Source organism: Amblyraja radiata, chromosome 27, assembly GCF_010909765.2.
Source record: "Amblyraja radiata isolate CabotCenter1 chromosome 27, sAmbRad1.1.pri, whole genome shotgun sequence".
NCBI classification, from domain to species: domain Eukaryota; kingdom Metazoa; phylum Chordata; class Chondrichthyes; order Rajiformes; family Rajidae; genus Amblyraja; species Amblyraja radiata.
The window spans coordinates 3,963,185-3,981,375 of record NC_045982.1 but is presented as its reverse complement, the minus strand read 5'-3'; the positions used below and the strand labels follow the sequence as shown (position 1 = coordinate 3,981,375).

Here is an 18,191-nt window from a genome sequence, read left to right as displayed (position 1 = left end):
GATCTTATAGAAACTTATAAAATTCTTAAGGGGTTGGACAGGCTAGATGCAGGAAGATTGCTCCCGATGTTGGGGAAGTCCAGGACAAGGGGTCACAGCTTAAGGATAAGGGGGAAATCCTTTAAAACCGAGATGAGAAGAACTTTTTTCACACAGAGAGCGGTGAATCTCTGGAACTCTCTGCCACAGAGGGTAGTCGAGGCCAGTTCATTGGCTATATTTAAGAGGGAGTTAGATGTGGCCCTTGTGGCTAAGGGGATCAGAGGGTATGGAGAGAAGGCAGGTACGGGATACTGAGTTGGATGATCAGCCATGATCATATTGAATGGCGGTGCAGGCTCGAAGGGCCGAATGGCCTACTCCTGCACCTAATTTCTATGTTTCTATGAAACCCGAGCACCTGGAGGAAGCCCACGCGGTCACGGGGAGAACGTGCAAACACCTCGCAGGCAGACAGCACCCGAGGGCAGGATCGAACCCGGGTCTCTGGTGCTGTGAGGCAGTGGCTCCACCAGCTGCGCCTGTTTGTCCCGATTGGATAAACCTCCCATTTCGAGACCCGGTTTAAATATCCCAGCCCAGGGAAATTACAGTCTCAAAATAAAGATCAGTAGCAATCAAAAAAAAATCTCTCACCAAGTGAAAAAAAGACTCCACCCTTATTTGTTTCCCCTTTACGGTGCCTGGATGTAATTGGGGAACGAGCTCTGTGCTGGCACTCTGCCTATTCTCACGCTCTGGAAAGTTACATCATGGAACAAAACAGCATAAGAACAGGCCCTTCGGCCCACAATGTCTGTGCTGGCATTCGGGCGGTGTAGAGTTATGGCTTTTACAAGGAATACAGAATTCCCACCATTGCTCCCCCCTTCCCACTCCCACTCCACCACCTCCACCCATTTTTGCATCTCCTGGGTAAAAAATAGAAACAGGACAGACAAGGACATGGGACACAAAGTGCCCAAGTCCACTCCGACCATCAATCACACGTTCAAACTAGGTCTACGCACCCCAGGGGCAATTTAGACAATGGGTGTAGCCGTTTGGCCCTTTGAGCCAGCACCGCCGTTCAATGTGATGATGGCAGATCATCCCCAATCAGTACCCAAGTTCCTGCCTTCTCCCCCTATCCCCTGACTCCGCTATCTTTAAGAGCCCTATCAAGCCCTCTCTTGAAAGTATCCAGAGAACCGGCCTCCACCACCCTCTGAGGCAGAGAATTCCACACTCACAACTCACAGAAAGTGTTTTCACACACAGAGTTTACAGAGGCCAAGTACAAACCCACGCGCCATTGGGATGTGGGAGGAAACCGGAGCACCCGGAGGAAACCCACATGGTCCATGAGAGAAGGTGCAATCATTTAAAAGAGACTTGGACAGGTACATGGGGAGGGATGTGGGCCATACGTAGGCAACTGGGGTCGGCTTAGATGGGGCATCTTGGATGGCACGGGCAAGTTGGGCCGAAGGGCATGTTTCTGTGCTGTGCGGGGAGAAACCGGAGCACCCAGAGGAAACCCACGCAGTTACAGGTAGAACGTGCAAACTCCACCCAGACAGCACCAGAAGTCAGGATTGAGTCCAGCTCACTGGCAGCCAGCTGGAGTTACACTTCATCGGTGTCTCCGGGACTTGGTGTGCACAAAGTGACTTCAATACTGAACTGGAGCAACAGTCGAGGGAGCGGGCCCGACCTTCCTGAGCAGCCACCCGCTTAGTTTAGTTTAAAGAAACAGGCCCACCGAGCCTGCGCCGACCAGCGATCCCCGCACACTAACACTACCCCACACACACACACGCACACACTAGGGACAATTTCCAATTTTACCCAAAGCCAATTAGCCTCCAAACCCGCAAGTCTTTGGAATGTGGGAGGAAACCGGAGCTTCCCGGAGAAAACCCACGCGGGTCACGGGAAGAGCGTACGGACAAGCACCCGTGGTCGGGATCGAACCCGGGTCTCCGGCGCTGTAAGGCGGCAACCCTGCCGCCGCGCCACCTCAAAACTTGGGAGAGGAGGCGAGACAGTTTACGACCAACGTGACCAATGCACTTGTGTGAGCAGCTGAAAGCGAAAACATTCCTGTCTCTCCACACGCCCAGAAACCTCGCAGCACAACAAAGGAAGTGCAGGGGGAGGGTGCGATTGCCCTATCTTACTGAAGCACATTGACCACTAAACGTACGCTGCCCTGCCAAGGCACAGGCCTACCCTACACAGAAAAACACCACTGATAAGAGAGTTCAGTTATTTTCCAAATACTGCAAATTAACTGCGAATTGATAAAAATACCACAACTTTTTTCCCCCCCCCTCAATAAAATTTCATTTATCTTTCCCAAGGCTATTTTAATAAGAGATGTAAACTGTATATCAGAAGTCACAATTCCATAAAATGCAACACAACAGCGGGTAGTGCTGCTGCCTCACCGCGCCAGAGGCCCCGGTTCGATCCTGACCCCCCCCCCCCTCCCGGTTGCTGTCTGTGTGGAGTTTGCACGTTCCCGCTGTGACTGCGTGGATCTTCCTCCACAACCCAAAGACGTGCAGATTTTTAGGTTGAATGTCCTCTGTAAATTGCTCCTAGTGTGTCGGGAGGGATGGGGAAAGTGTAACTCAGCGGGTCGAGCAGCAGCTCTGATGAGGAAATTGTGGGATGACATAGAACTAGGGTGAAAGTGTGATTGATGGAAGGCACGGAAGGTGGGCCGAAGGGCCTGTTTCCATGCTGTATTTCCAAACTAAACTAAAAGAACATTAATGCAGCACTTTATACCGGAAGGGAAATTATTCAGCATCAATGTACGAATAAGGTCACACACTGAGCCAATATAGAACTACTATATATCAACTATATTCTGCACTCTTCGCCTCTTCATTGTTCAATCTGGGACATATGACAATAAAACACTCTGGACTCTTGAACCCATTGCTCTCGAGTTTGGTTTGATTGTATTTATGTGGTATTATCCGATTTTAATTGGATAACATGCAAAACTAACCTTTTCACTGTCTCAGTACACGTGGCAACATTAAACCTTAAACCGTTCCTTCAAAACTCTGGAGGGGAAAAGAGGCCATTACTGACATCTCCTGGCTGCAATCCTGATCTCTGCGTTGAATTTGCATGTTCTCCTTGGGATGGCATGAGCTTCCGCTAAGTGCATTGGTTTTGTGCAGCTTACTAGGACCATAGTCCTTGGCACACCGCCCCCTGACGTGCAGGTGGGTGGGAACTTGTGGAAATGGTGAAGGTGGTGTCACAGGTAGATCGGGCGGTCAAAAAAGGCTCTTGGCACATTGGCCTGCATTAGTCAGAGAATATTGAGTGTTGAAGTTGGAAGGCCATGCTGCCTGGGTGAATTGGGGTGAAGCAGCATTTAAAGTATTGTGTTCAGTTCTGGGCACCAGAGCTGCCAGATAGATAATGTTGTCAAGTTGGAAAGGGTACAGAGAAGATACACGAGGATGTTGCCAGGATTCGAGGGTCTGAGCTCCAGGGAGCGGCTATGCAGGTTGGGACTTTATTCCTTGGTACGCAGGAGAATGAGGTGTATAAAATCATGAGGGGAATAGAATGGGTAGGCACAAAGTCTCTTGCACATCGAGAATCAGAGGACATAGGTTTAAGGTGAAAGGGAAAAGATTTAATAGGAACCTGAGAGGTAAGTTTTTTCACACAAAGGATGGTGGGTTTATGGAATGAGCTGCCAGAGGAGATAGTTGAGGCAGGAAATGTTGCATCGTTTAAGAAGCAATTAGGACAGGCTCGAAGGGCCGAATGGCCTACTCCTGCTCCTATTTTCTATGTTTCTAGAGGGATCTGGGCCAAATGCAGGCGTGGAACTAGATAGAGCAGGTTGGCCAGTGTGGGCAAGTTGCGCCGAAGTGTCTGTTTCTGTGTCTGAGAATAAGTTGCAGTGATAATTGGCTGGGAGTACGAAGCTGCGATAGGAGTTAGCATAGACTCAATGGGCCGAACAGCCTCCTGCTACTTCAGGACCAATGGAAGTGACGGACAGGTACAGCAGGGTCTTGGGCAGGCATGTGCAGGACACAAGATCTTTCTTTTCTCCCTCCTGACAGCATTAGCACATTAGAACTCATGGCTGCCAGAAAGCTGAAGCTTTTGTCAGCCACATAGCCAGGTATCAGAAGCTTGATGGTGAAATATCATCAGAGGCAAGGCATGAACATACAGGAAACCGCCACACCCTTGGGGCTCTGCACTTCAATTAGCTCCCAATCTCTCCAGAGCACTCTTCTAACCGGCACGATCGACAGTTAAAACTCTTTACATAGTTTAGTTTAGAGATGCAGCGTGGAAACGGGCCCTTCGACCCACCAAGTCCATGCCGACCAACAATCCATATACAAGGAGGCGCAGTCGTCTTTCTTACAGTTTGGCTTTCTTCCCAACCAATTGTTCAAGCGCTTTTGATTGCAACATGCGCCTTAATTTAGTTCAACAAAGAAACTGACAAGTTACTAAAGAACTATCCAACAAGCCAGAGATAATGTACACAAACCTGCGAGCCTTTTGGATTTCAACGTGGGAGAAAACCGGAGCACCCGGAGAAAACCCTCGTGGCCACAGGGAGAACGTGCAAACTCCGTACAGACAGCACACGTAGTCAGGAAACCTACCTGGGTCTCTGGTGCTGAGAGGCAGCAACTCTACCGCTGCACCGCCCTTAACTTAAAGAGCTCCACAAACATTTTCTCTACAAAAACTAAAAGATACTAATGCGAGAATTCAATTTCCACAAGCACGGAAATTTCCTGGAATATTATGCAATAAAAATAATTTGATTTATTGGGTCTTTCTAAAAACCCCGGTCCTGGTGATAATTGTGCAACGAGATCTGCAATAATTCAGGAATAGTACAAGGGTTCCACGAAATTGGTCGACTTCAGCAAGCTAGAGGCAAATAGTTTGCTCCCTGTCGGCATTCCAAGGTTCCAGGAGCAGCATTGAGACAACATGTATAAGCACTCCGCCAGCTCCCAAGATGATTGGGACGATAGCTGGCAAAGGATACTGCAGGTCTGCCCAACTAATCAATCACGGCCGATCTTTAGGCCCCATCTTCCCTCCTTCCATCCAAAACCTTTTTAACGCCGTCGCTTACAGAGATATGGATACCGGCACAACTCCATCAACTCCCAACATACTGTACAACTCCTTCTGCAGTTGTACAGGGCCCTAGTGAGACCACACCTGGAGTATTGTGTACAGTTTTGGTCCCCTAATTTGAGGAAGGACATTCTTGCTATTGAGGGAGTGCAGCGTAGGTTTACAAGGTTAATTCCCGGGATGGCGGGACTGTCATATGCTGAGAGAATGGAGCAGCTGGGCTTGTACACTCTGGAGTTTAGAAGGATGAGAGGATATCTCATTGAAACATATAAGATTGTTAAGGGCTTGGACACGCTAGAGGCAGGAAACATGTTCCCAATGTTGGGGGAGTCCAGAACCAGGGGCCACAGTTTAAGAATAAGGAGTAAGCCATTTAGAACGGAGACGAGGAAACACTTTTTCTCACAGAGAGTGGCGAGTCTGTGGAATTCTCTGCCTCAGAGGGTGGTGGAGGAAGGTTCTCTGGATGCTTTCAAGAGAGAGCTAGATAGAGCTCTTAAAATAGCTGAGTCAGGGGATATGGGGAGAAGGCAGGAACGGGGTACTGATTGGGGATGATCAGCCGTGATCGCATTGAATGGCGGTGCTGGCTCAAAGGGCCAAATGGCCTACTCCTGCACCCATTGTCTAAAGCCAGCAAGGACCGATCAAGGATAGTTCGAGCGTCACCAAAGAGGTAGATAGTAGTTCAGTACTGCTCTCTGGTTGTGGTAGGATGGTTCAGTTATCAGGCAACTAAATCACTCTACCACAACCAGAGAGCAGTGCTGAACTACTATCTACCTCTTTGGTAACCTTCAGTTTATCCTTGAATGGACTTTAGACAAAAATGCTGGAGGAACTCAGGGGGTTAGGCAGCATCTATGGAGAGAAGGAATAGGTGACGTTTCGGGTCGAGACCCTTCTTCAGACTGACGAAGTCTCTTCAGACTGACTGAGTCGGAAGAAGGTCCTCGACCCAAAACCTTGTCTATTCCTCCTCTCCATAGATGCTGCCTCACCCGCCGAGTTCCCCCAGCATTTTTGTCTACCTTCGATTTTTCCAGCATCTGCAGTTCTTTCTTAAACACTTGAATGGGCTTTGCTGGCTTTACCTTGCACTAACATTATTCCTTATCATGTATCGGTACACTGTGAATGGCTCGATTGTAATCATGTATTGTCTTACTGCTGAGCGGCTAGCACACAACAAAAGCTTTTCACTGTACCTCGGTACACGTGGCAATAAACTAAACTGAACTAAACCGTGAAAAACGTAATTTTAGAAACCATTCTATCAACATGGGCGACGTTTTGGGTCAAGACCCTTCCTCAGACTCTGAAGAAGGGTCTTGACCCGAAACGTCACCCATTCATTCTCTCCAGAGATGCTGCCTGTCCCACTGAGTTACTCCGGCATTTTGCACCAAGGCAAGTACCTTGTAAGTGTATACTTGGCCAATAAACTTAGAAACTTAAACTTAAAACTATGGTTTACCCCACCCATCACTAAAAGGCTTTGGCCTGCATGGACACAATGGGCCGAAGGGCCAGTTTCCATGCTTTATCTCTATAACTGACAATCCTGACTTGAAGATGCGTCACCATTCCTTCACCATCAATGTGTCCAGTTTCTGGAACTCCTTACCCAATGGCAGAAGAGGTGCCTTCATCAGGACTGGAGTAGATCAGACGACTGGCTCACCATCGTCTAGTCAAAGACTGTACGTGCCCACATCCCATAAACACACAATAAAAGAAAGGAAAGTTTGTTCTCTCATGCACAGGAAGCTACAATGCCAATGTAGGCTTTTGGCCAACCAGGTCCCTACTTCCAACGTTTGGCTAGCCTGCTCAATTCTCTGAAGTGTGGCTTGAATCCACAACCCCCGATTCACACACGACAGTGCCATTGTCCATTGAATGCCCCAAGCCACAATACAAGGCTCTACTGGCCTGTATGATTGTCCAAACACTCCTTTAAAACAGGCTCCCTTCCACACTTCCCATCTAACGAGTCACCGGGCCACAAAGGTGCAGACGATACAAGATAGCACGGTGGCACAGCGGGTAGAGCTGCTGCCTCACAGCACCAGAAACCCGGGTTCGATCCTGACAACGGGTGCTGTCTGTACGGAGTTTGCACGTTCTCCACGTGGGTTTTCTCAGAGATCTTCAGTTTCCTCCCACACTCTAAAGAACTGCGGGTTTGTTGGTTAATTGGCTTTGATATGAATGTAAAATTGTCCCCATTGCGTATAGGGTAGAGTGAATGTGCGGGGATCGTTGGCCGGTGGGTCTGTTTCCACGCTGTATCTCTAAACTAAACCTCAAGTCCAATATCTAGCTCCAACCGACGGCATTTGACTCGGGCTTGCCAGAGACTCACAGCTTAGACAATGGAAGAGATGCAGACAGAGTCTCCAAGCCCCAAGCCATAACTTGGAAAGGCCAGAAACTCTACCGCTGCCAACCCTGTCTTAAAGGACCAACTACATTCACAAATGCATGGGCATCACAGCGGTAGAGTTGCTGCCTCACAGCGGCAGAGGCCGGGGTTCGATCCCGAGTACGGAGTTTGTACGTCCTCCCTGTGACCTGAGTGGGTTTTCTCCGGGTGCCCAGGTTTACTCCCACACTCCAAAGGCGTACAGGTTTGTCGGTCAATTGTAATTTGTCCCCAGTGCTAACGTGCAGGGACCGCTGGTCGGCACGGACTCGATGGGCCAAAGGGCCTTTTTCCGTGTTGCATCTCTATAAACAAAACAGGGAACTTTTACACAGGAGGGCACCTCAGCCTCTGTGGCATCGAATCCAAAATGGACCCAGTACATTCTGGAGTTGGGAATGGGAGAAGACTGCTGGTGGAACCTCTGCCTCACAGCACCATAGACCCAGGTTCGATCCTGGCCTCGGGTGCTGTCTGTGTGGAGTTTGCACCTTCTCCCTGTGACCGCGTGGGTACATCCAGGTGCTTCAGTTTCCTGCCACACTCCAGTGTCGTGTGGGCTTGTAGGATAATTGGCCGACGTCTGCAAATTGCCCCCAGCGTGTGCAGGGAGTGGATGAGAAGGTGGGACAACGCAGAACTAGTGTGAACGGGTGATCGATGGTCGGCATGGACTCAGTGGGCCGAAGGGCCTGTTTCCGTGCTGTGTGTCTGAACTGAAGTGAACTAGCATTGATGGGGACGGGCGTCAGATAATGAGGGTTGCTGCCTGCCAACAGGCAGGGATCTAACACATTGCTACACTGCCCTTGGCCCCTTTTAACTCTCACCCTCTCAAAGATGGAGGAGTCAGGGGATATGGGGAGAAGGCAGGAACAGGGTACTGATTGTGGATGATCAGCCAAGATCACATTGAATGGCGGTGCAGGCTCGAAGGGCCAAAAGTGGCCTACTTCTGCACCTATTGTCTATTGTCAATATGAATCTAGGTTAGTGGACTAAGGTCGGGTCGGACTGGGGTCTCTGGGCGCTGTAAGGCAGCTGCTCTACCGGTGCACCACCAGGCTGCCCTTCAGTGCCTCAATATCAGGTTTGCAGAATCAGTAACACACATTAGGATAGCTCGGACATGTTAGTGTAAAAGGCTACAGGAATGCAGATTACTGATGCTGGTCAAATGTGTGGCTGGCGAGGAAATAAAGTCAACGGAAACATGAAGATTGTAAAAAAATAACCAAATACAAAAGAGAAGGTAGACAAAAATGCTGGAGAAACTCAGCGGGCGAGGCAGCATCTATGGAGCGAAGGAAATAGGCAACGTTTCGGGCCAAAACCCTTCTTCAGAAGAGATCTGCTCAACAGCTGATGAATTTTCCTTCAGAAAAATGCATCTGCTTTGAAGCAATTTTAAGGGGGAATCAATTTTAGAGTTCAGAGGGACAGCATGGAAACAGGCCCTTCGGCCCATCGAGTCCATGCCCACCTTCGATTCCGTTCGCACTTGTTCCTACGTTATTCCACTTCCCCATCCGCTCCCTACCCACGAGGGGCAATTTTAGAGGCCGACTAACCTACAAACCAGGAAAACATTGGGATGCGGGTGGAAGCCGGAGCACCCGGAGGAAACCCACGTGGTCACAGGGAGAACATGCAAACTCCACGCAGTCAGCACCCGAGGTCAGGATCAAAACCCGGGTTTCGGGCGCTGTTGCCACCGACCTCGGGAAGAGATTCTGGGAGAGTCTAGGACCAGAGGGCACAGCCTCAGAATTAAAGGGCTTTGTGGAGATGAGGAGGAATTTCTTTAGTCAGGGGATGGTGAATCTGTGGAGGCCAAGTCGGTGGCTATTTTTAGGCAGAGATAGATAGATTCTTGATGAGTACGAGTGTCAGAGGTTATGGGGAGAAGGCAGGAAAATGGGGTTAGGAGGGAGGGAGAAATCAGCCATGATTGAATGGCGGAGAACACTTGATGGGCCGAATGGCCTAATTCTACTCCTATCACTGATGACCTTATGTGAGGCAGCAACTCTACCAGCTGTTCCGCCTCAATTTCCTCAAAAAAAGAACTTTCTAATGCCCTGAAGAGAAATCCTACATATAGCAAATGCGAAATGTCGGTAAAGTTGTAAAGGAACAAGGCTGGCAGGATATTCAGGTTCTTGCCTTACACCATCATTCAAAATAGTTGATTTATTACTGTGACTCTAATTTCCAGTACTAGCCAATTCCCTATATGCTTGAAAAATCCATCAAACCCTCTGGAACCGATTCAGTGGCAAAGTCCCCCACAACCTCTTTGGTGGAGAATTCACTAACGTCAGGGTGAAGCTGTTTCTCTTCAGCTCTCGTCCAAACGGCTAACTCATGAGGCATTAGGCCATTCGCCCCATAGCGTCTGCTCTGCCATTGGATCACGGCTAATCTATTCTCCCCTCAACCCCATTCTCCTGCCTTCTCCCTGTTGCCTTTGACGCCCCCGCTAATGAAGAACCGATTGCCCGGACAGCTTACAACCCCCTCTCTCCGTCCCTCCCTCACCCTGGTCATCGTACTAGTTTCACAGTTGTCCTGCTGAGTTTCATTGCCTGTGTAACTCATTAGCACCACAGCCAACAACAGATCATTGTGGGCTCTAAATATATCCTTGTTCATTGTTACTTTTTTGCATCTCCCTAATTCATGTGTTCTATATGTCTCTCTCTCTCTCTACATCACCATCTATATCTCTCGTTTCCCCTTCCCCCGGCTCTCAGTCTGAAGAAGGGTCTTGACCCGAAACACCACCTATTCCGTTTCAGCCTGTCCAGCTCAGTTACTCCAGATTTTTGCGCCTATCTTCTGTTTAAACCACATCTGCAGTTCCTTCCAAAATAACCTGTAGGATAGTGTTAGTGTGCGGGGATCGCTGGTCAGCACGGATTCGGTGGGCCGAAGGGCCTGTTTCCACGCTGTATCGCCTCAGCGTAGAGGGAGAAGAGGAGGGAAGAGACTGCAGCCCTAAGATTTTTGCCTCCACCACAGTGAGGAGGTGCTTGGAGGATACACTGTGGTGGATGTTAATTTGTGTTTAGTGTTGTTTATTATTGTATGATTGTATGTATGACTGCAGGCACGAAATTTCGTTCAGACCGTAAGGTCCGAATGACAATAAAGGAATTCAATTCAATTCAATCTCCAAACTAAATACCATGCTGCCTCAAAAATGCCCAATGTCTTGGCCTCCACCGCCATCCGAGGCAATGAAATCCTCAAATTCGCCACCTCCTCGTTAAAGAAATCCCTCCTCATGTCCATTCTAAGGCATGTCCTTTTATTCTGAGGCTGTGCCTTCTGGCTCGAGATTCTCCCATCGCAGGAAATATCTTTCGTGAGGTCATGTCCTGCCGCCACCACCTCTTTTCCAGCTTCCCCCGCCCCCAAGTACAATCAGTCTGAAGAAGTGTCCTGACCCGAAACGTCACCCGTTCAATTGCCACCACAGATGCTGCCGAACCCGCTGAGTTACTCCAGCACTTCAAGAGTTGATTGAGAGCCAAGAAAGTTTGTCATACAAATCCAAAATGAACCAATTATATTCTTACTTGCAGCAAAACAAGGTTAATTCCCGGGATGGCGGGACTGTCATATGTTGAGAGAATGGAGCGGCTGGGCTTGTACACTCTGGAGTTTAGAAGGATGAGGGGGTGGATCTCATTGAAACATATATGATTGTTAGGGGCTTGAACATGCTGGAGGCAGGAAACGTGTTCCCGATGTTGGGGGAGTCCAGAACCAGGGGCCACAGTTTAGGAATAAGGGGTAAGCCATTTAGAACGGAGATGAGGAAACACTTTTTCTCACAGAGAGTAGTGAGTCTGTGGAATTCTCTGCCTCAGAGGGCAGTGGAGGCAGGTTCTTTGGATGCTTTCAAGAGAGAGCTAGATAGGGCTCTTAAAAATAACGTAGTCAGGGGATATGGGGAGAAGGCAGAAACGGGGTACTGATTAGGGATGATCAGCCATGATCACATTGAATGGCTCGAAGGGCTAAATGACCTACTCCTGCACCTATTGTCCATTGTCTATAAAACAGGTCTGCAAACGTGGTACTGATAGGTAACACAATGAACAAAAGTTCAGTAAAAACTCAGACTAATTTACTCAAGATTAGTTTTACACTAATTTTGTGTTTAATTCAAGAATGCAGCAACTGCCATTCCTTGTGCCCCCCAAATCAATTGGCTAGCCTGCCTTAACGTTGAGCAGAGGATTGTCAACAAGTGCTGGAGTAACTCAGCAGGTCAGGCAGAATTCTCTGGAGAAAATGAATAGCTGATGTTTTGGGTCAGAACTCTTCTTCAGGCTGAAACGCCACCTATTATTTTTCTCCAGAGATGCTGCCTGACCTGCCGAGTTACTCCAGCATTTTGTGTCTATCTTCAGTATAAACCAGCATCTGCAGTTCCTTCCTACACATCAATATTGAGCTCATAAGTTAGAGGCAGGAAACATGCTCCCGATGTTGGGGGAGTCCAGAACCAGGGGCCACAGTTTAACAATAAGGGAGTCGGCCATTTAGAACAGAGATGAGGAAAAACATTTTCACCCAGAGAGTTGTGAATCTGTGGAATTTTCTGCCTCAGAAGGCAGTGGAGGCCAGTTCTCTGGATGCTTTCAAGAGAGAGTTAGATAGAGCTCTTAAAGATATCAAAGCCAAGGGATATGGGGAGGAGGCAGGAACGGAGTACTGATTGTGGATGATTTGCCATGATCATAATGAATGGCGGTGCTAGCTCGAAGGGCCGAATGGCGGTGCTGGCTCGAAGTGCCGAATGGCCTATTCCTGCACCTGTTGTCTACTGTCATAAGATCACGTGATAGTTGCAGAATTAGGCCATTTGGCCCATCAAGTCCACTCCGCCATTCAATCATGGCTGATCTATCTCTCCCTTCTAATCCCATTCTCCTGCCTTCTCCCCTGACACCCGAACACATCATGAATCAATTCTGCTGCAAAGAATTCCACAGATTCAACTCGCTCTGACTAAAGAAATTCCTTCTCTTCGTCCTTTAATTCTTAGGTTACGGCCTCTAGTCCTAGACTCTCCCATTAGTGGAAACATCCTCTCCACATCCACTCTATCCAAGCAATTTCACTTTTCGTAATTGTAGTAGCATTGTTGAAGATGGATACAGAAAGCAGGAGCAACACAGCTAATATCATCTGCTTTGATCATGCCGTTTTCACACCTTGCTCTTCCATACCTTTAGACTCCCTCTCTGACAGTCTGAAGGGTCTCGACCCGAAAATTCATCCAGTCCTTCTCTCCAGAGATACCGCCTGACCCGCTGAGTCACTCCAGCATTTTGGGTCTATCTTCGGTGTAAACCAGCATCTGCAGTTCCTTCCTACACACTAGAGCGGGTCAGGCAGCTTCTCTGGACAAAAGGAATTGGTGGCGTTTCGGGTCAAGACCCTTCTTCAGACTGAGAGTCGGGAGAGAGGGACACGAGAGGTATGAGCAGGTAGGTTTGCTTGGCTGTGCGGGTGAGTTTACAGGATATACAGGTAAATAAGACAAGAATGTATATGCAGCTGGGTGAATCAGACTGACTGGCTCGCGTTAGATGCTGGTTAAATGCATAAACACATTGCCTGTCTGAGTCAGTGTCAAACCTCCATTAGCTCAATCGCACAACACAGCAGGGGGGAGACAGTTTCTTCCCAGCTGTTATCAGGCAACTGAATCATCCTACCACAACCAGAGAGCAGCGCTGAACTACTATCTACCTCACTGGTGAACCTCAGACAGTACTTGATCGGGCTTTACCTTGCACTAAATGTTATTCACTTATCATGCATCTAAACACGGTAACGGGATCGATTGTAATCATGTATTGTCTTTCCGCTGACTGGTTAACTCACCAGTCACCGATCTCACCAGGGACTAACTTTACTGCAACATTCTACTGTGTTTTATTTTCCCTTTTTCCTTCCGCCCACAATATTTAATACCTAAAAGAATATGTCATTCTGTTCCATTCTGTTTGTAGTTTGTTTGATTGTTTGTTTTTGCACAAAGTCCGCGAGCATTGCCACTTTTCATTTCACTGCACATCTGGTATGTGTATGTGACGAATAAACTTGACTTGACAATAAACTAAACTGAACTGGTCTCTCATCTAGAGACCAGTTGCGTCGCTGGTCGTGAGGGGATTCGGTGGAGCAGGCACTCCTGACGTGCACGAGGGGTTGAAAAGATTCCAACATCATCATTATGTGTTGAAATACTGGACGCTGGGGCAGCACTGTGGCGCAGCGGTAGAGTTGCTGCCTTGCAGCGCCTACAGCACCAGAGACATGGGTTCGATCCCCGACTACAGGTGCTGTCAGCACGGAATTTGTACTTTCTCCCCGCCACCGAGGGGACAGAGGGAACGGTCTCTGCGGAAAGCAGAAAGGGGTGGAGATGGGAAGATGTGGCAGTGTTGGAGGGGGAGGGGATCTTATAGAAACTTATAAAATTCTTAAGGGGTTGGACAGGCTAGATGCAGGAAGATTGTTCCCGATGTTGGGGAAGTCCAGAACAAGGGGTCACAGATTAAGGATAAGGGGGAAGTCTTTTAGGACCGAGATGAGGAAAACATTTTTCACACAGAGAGTGATGAATATCTGGAATTCTCTGCCACAGAAGGTAGTTGAGGCCAGTTCATTGGCTATATTTAAGAGGGAGTTAGATGTGGCCCTTGTGGCTAAAGGGATCAAGGGGTATGGAGAGAAGGCAGGTACAGGATACCGAGTTGGATGATCAGCCATGATCATATTGAATGGCGGTGCAGGCTCGAAGGGCCGAATGGCCTACTCCTGCACCTAGTTTCTATGTTTCTATGATTACATGTTGGTGATTATATGCAAAAATGTTGGAGGATTATATGTTGTATGCGACGGCTGATGGGGTGGAAGGTGAGGACAAGGGGGACTCTGTCCTTGTTGCGAATTGGGGGGGAGGGGGGGGAGCTGGAGCGGTGCTGGGGGATATCGGGGAGACCCTAGTGCGAGCCTCATCTATAATGAAAGAGGGGACCCCCATTTCCTAAAGAATGAGGACATCTCCGATGATCTAGTTGGAAAACCTCATCCTCGACGCAGATGTGGTGTAGACGGAGGGATTGGGAGTTGGGGATAGAGTCTTTCCAGGAAGCTTATGCAAATCTCCCCACAATTGTAGCATTAATTGAGGATATCTTGGACAGTCAGTAACCATGGGACATATTTTTAGTGTCACTGTGCAGACATCCCCGGATGATGTAGAACCATGAGTAGGAAGGGACTGCTGGTGCTGGTTCACACTGAAGATAGACACAAAATGCTGGAGTAACTCAGTGGGTCAGGCAGCATCTCTGGAGAAAAGGAACAGTCTAAAGAAGGGTCTCCCTGACCCTCTGAGTTACTCCAGCATTTTGTGCCCTGTCTTTGATCTAGAACCTTGTTTGTTAATGGGCACGAATGTAACTGCATTAGTGAACCTTTGAAGGATATTTTTTTTTACATGTAGTGGATAGGTTGGAGGGAACTGGAGGAGTAAAATGACTCCAGGGCAATTGGACGACACTAGATAGTGTACAAGAGGAACAGACATCTCAATAGACAATAGGTGCAGGAGTAGGCCATTCAGCCCTTCGAGCCAGCACTGCCATTCAATGTGATCATGGCTGATCATCCCCAATCAATACCCCGTTCCTGCCTTCTCCCCATATCCCCTGACTCCACTATTTTTAAGAGCCCTATCTAGCTCTCTCTTGAAAGCATCCAGAGAACCTGCCTCCACCACCCTCTGAGGCAGCGAATTCCACAGACTCACCACTCTCTGTGAAAAAAAGTGTTTCCTCGTCTCCGTTCTAAATGGCTTACTCCTTATTCTTAAACTGTGGCCCCTGGTTCTGGACCCCCCCAACATCGGGAACATGTTTCCTGCCTCTAGCGTGTCCAAGCCCTTAACAATCTTATATGTTTCAATGAGATGCCCTCTCATCCTTCTAATCTCCAGAGTGTACAAGCCCAGCCGCTCCATTCTCTCAGCATATGACAGTCCCGCCATCCCGGGAATTAACCTTGTAAACCAACGCTGCACTCCCTCAATAGCAAGAATGTCCTTCCTCAAATTAGGGGACCAAAACTGCACACAATACTCCAGGTGTTGTCTCACTAGGGCCCTGTACAACTGCAGAAGGACCTTTTTGCTCCTATATTCGATTCCTCTGGTTATAAAGGCTTCAAGGTTATTGAAACATGTTTGCAGTTTGATGGTACACAAAAATGCTGGAGAAACTCAGCGGGTGCAGCAGCATCTATGGAGCGAAGGAAATAGGCGACGTTTCGGGCCGAAACCCTTCTTCAGACTGACCTTCCTTCAGACTGCCGTCTACCGCAGTTTGATGGAACCGACACTGAAATGAAATGTGACGGCCAGAGGGAAGAGGTTTCACTCGCCATCTCTTGCCCCTTCACCCAAACTGCGGACACCATATCCCGTCCCAGTCACTCGGACAATGGGGGGGGGGAGGGGGGAAGAGAAGAAACCGGCCGGCATCGACTGCGCCAAACGTTTGCTGCATCTGCTAGCTGTTCTGCAGAGGCAGCGTCGCACGGTATAAGTGCTACTGGGCCCACTATGCGGCTACACACACACACAGGGATCCACAGAGAGTGAGAGAACACACACACACAGGTCTACAGAGTGAGAGTGTGGGTGTGCATTGGGGAACGCTGGAATCCGGTACAATATTTTATTCAGCCGTCATTGGCAGACCTCGCCCTCTCTCTACTGCAGCAGAACTTTTTTTTTTTCCCGGGGACTTTCCTGCCGCAGTCACTTGTGGAGGAGCCGGGGAGGAAGAGGAATGCCGGTGGTTTAACCCTGTGGTCCCCGCACGCCGGCCGACTGCGCTGGGAACTAGTGGCCAGGCTGCTGCGAGACACCCGAGAAGCTGCCGCCTTCCCCCCGCCCGCCCGGGCCGCTCGCTGTCACCCCCTTTGACCTACTCCCCCTCTCGCTTACTTTCCCCCTCACCCTCGTCCCTCTCTCCCTTTCCGCCTCCCTGCCTTCTCACGCTTTTCTTCCCCTCTCCTGCCCGGTCACCCCCACTCCATTCCTCCACTCTGCAGATCCTTCTCCACGTCCAACCTTCCTCTCTCTGCGCCCCCACCCTCTCCCTGCTATTCCACACTTCTCTGTCCCCACCTGTCTTCCCTTTGCCCCTTCCCCCCCCCCTCTTTATCCACTCTTGCTCCTTCCACTCTCCTGGTCTCCCCCGTCGCTGCCTTTTCAACTCTTCTCTTCCCCCTCTCTCTGCCCCCACCTGCCCTACCTTCCTTGCCCAATCTCTCTCCACCTCTCCTTGCCTCCGACCTCCCAGCCTTTTCTCTCTGCTCCTTCCTCACCTGCCCTGAGCACTGGTTAGAAACACACACACAGACACACTTAGCTCGCAAAACTTACAGCGCCAGTGAAGCAGTTTTGTTCGCTTACCTTAAACTCTGGAAACAAGTCTTTAGGAGAGCCGGGTGCCACTACTTGGTTTTTTTAAAACTCCCTTTCGATCGCCTTCTTGGTAAAAGTCCTAGCGCAGTACTTTATTTCCCCCTCCCCTTGATGTGAGAGAGTTGGGGAGGGGGGAGGGGGGTTGTTCAACACATCTCATCACATCTCTCCCCAGACCCAGTTCCAAGCTCTCAACCCCAATTCCCAGCCACCAGCTCCAAGGTCCCAGTTCCCAGTTCCCAGTCCCAGCCTGAATGTGGATTGCAACAATGAAAGGTGAATGCGTGCGAAAGCCCCGGCCTCCCGAAGCGTTGACGTCACCCGTGCCCATATAAGGAGCTGTCATTAGCATGGGCGGCCGGCCATTGGTTGCGCGCTGCGCCCGGGGGCAGCCCCTGACGTCATCCGTGCCCTTATATGGACCTGCCATTAACCAGGGCGGTTGGCGATTGGCTGCGCCCGGGGGCGGCCCCTCCCCCCCCGGAGAAGAGATTGCAACAACACGGGGCCCGAGCCGCCTGCAGGAAGCGCCGAGTCTGGGGCGCAGGAGGCCCCTGTACAGCCAGCCAGTGGAACTCTTCTCAACGCCATTGTTTCTCCCACACTTTGAGCCCCAAGTCCCGAGTGTGCACCTCCCTCCACTCCAAACATCTAGATCTTTGCTCCACTCCACCCCCTTCCCACCTTCCCTCCCTCCACTCCACCCCCTTCCCTCCACCTTCACCTTCCCTCCCTCTATACCTTTACTCCCTCCCTCCACACCTTCCCCCCCCTTCCTCCTTCCACTCCACCCCTCCCTTCCGCCCCTCCACCCCCATCCTCCCCCCCTCCCTCCACCCCCTTCCTCCTCTCTCCCTCCCCTCCACCCTCTCCCTCCCCTCCACCCCCTTCCCTCCCCTCCATCCCTTCCTCCTTCTCTCTCCCTCCCTCCCTCACTCTACGTGCAAAATCAATCCCATTCATGCTGTTCATAGACTACAATCCCATTCATTCCTGCTCTCCACGTAAAAGTCACATCGCCAACAATTCCCAGTCGTTTTGCGGTCAGTTTTTTTTTTGTTGCACGCCCGCGTTGAAATGTAAAAAAACTCGACTTTA

General features: G+C 49.6%; 1 protein-coding gene across 1 annotated transcript in view; it reads right to left on the bottom strand.

Annotated features, from left to right (window-relative positions):
* LOC116988314 (leucine zipper protein 1-like) overlaps positions 1 to 17,398 on the bottom strand; it is an 80,299-nt gene extending 62,901 nt beyond the window's left edge. Inside the window, exon 1 of the mRNA XM_033044907.1 lies at positions 17,082 to 17,398. The gene's annotated coding sequence lies outside the window, so the exon portion shown is untranslated. The remainder of the gene's footprint in view (positions 1 to 17,081) is intronic.
* Between the last annotated feature and the right edge of the window lie 793 nt (positions 17,399 to 18,191).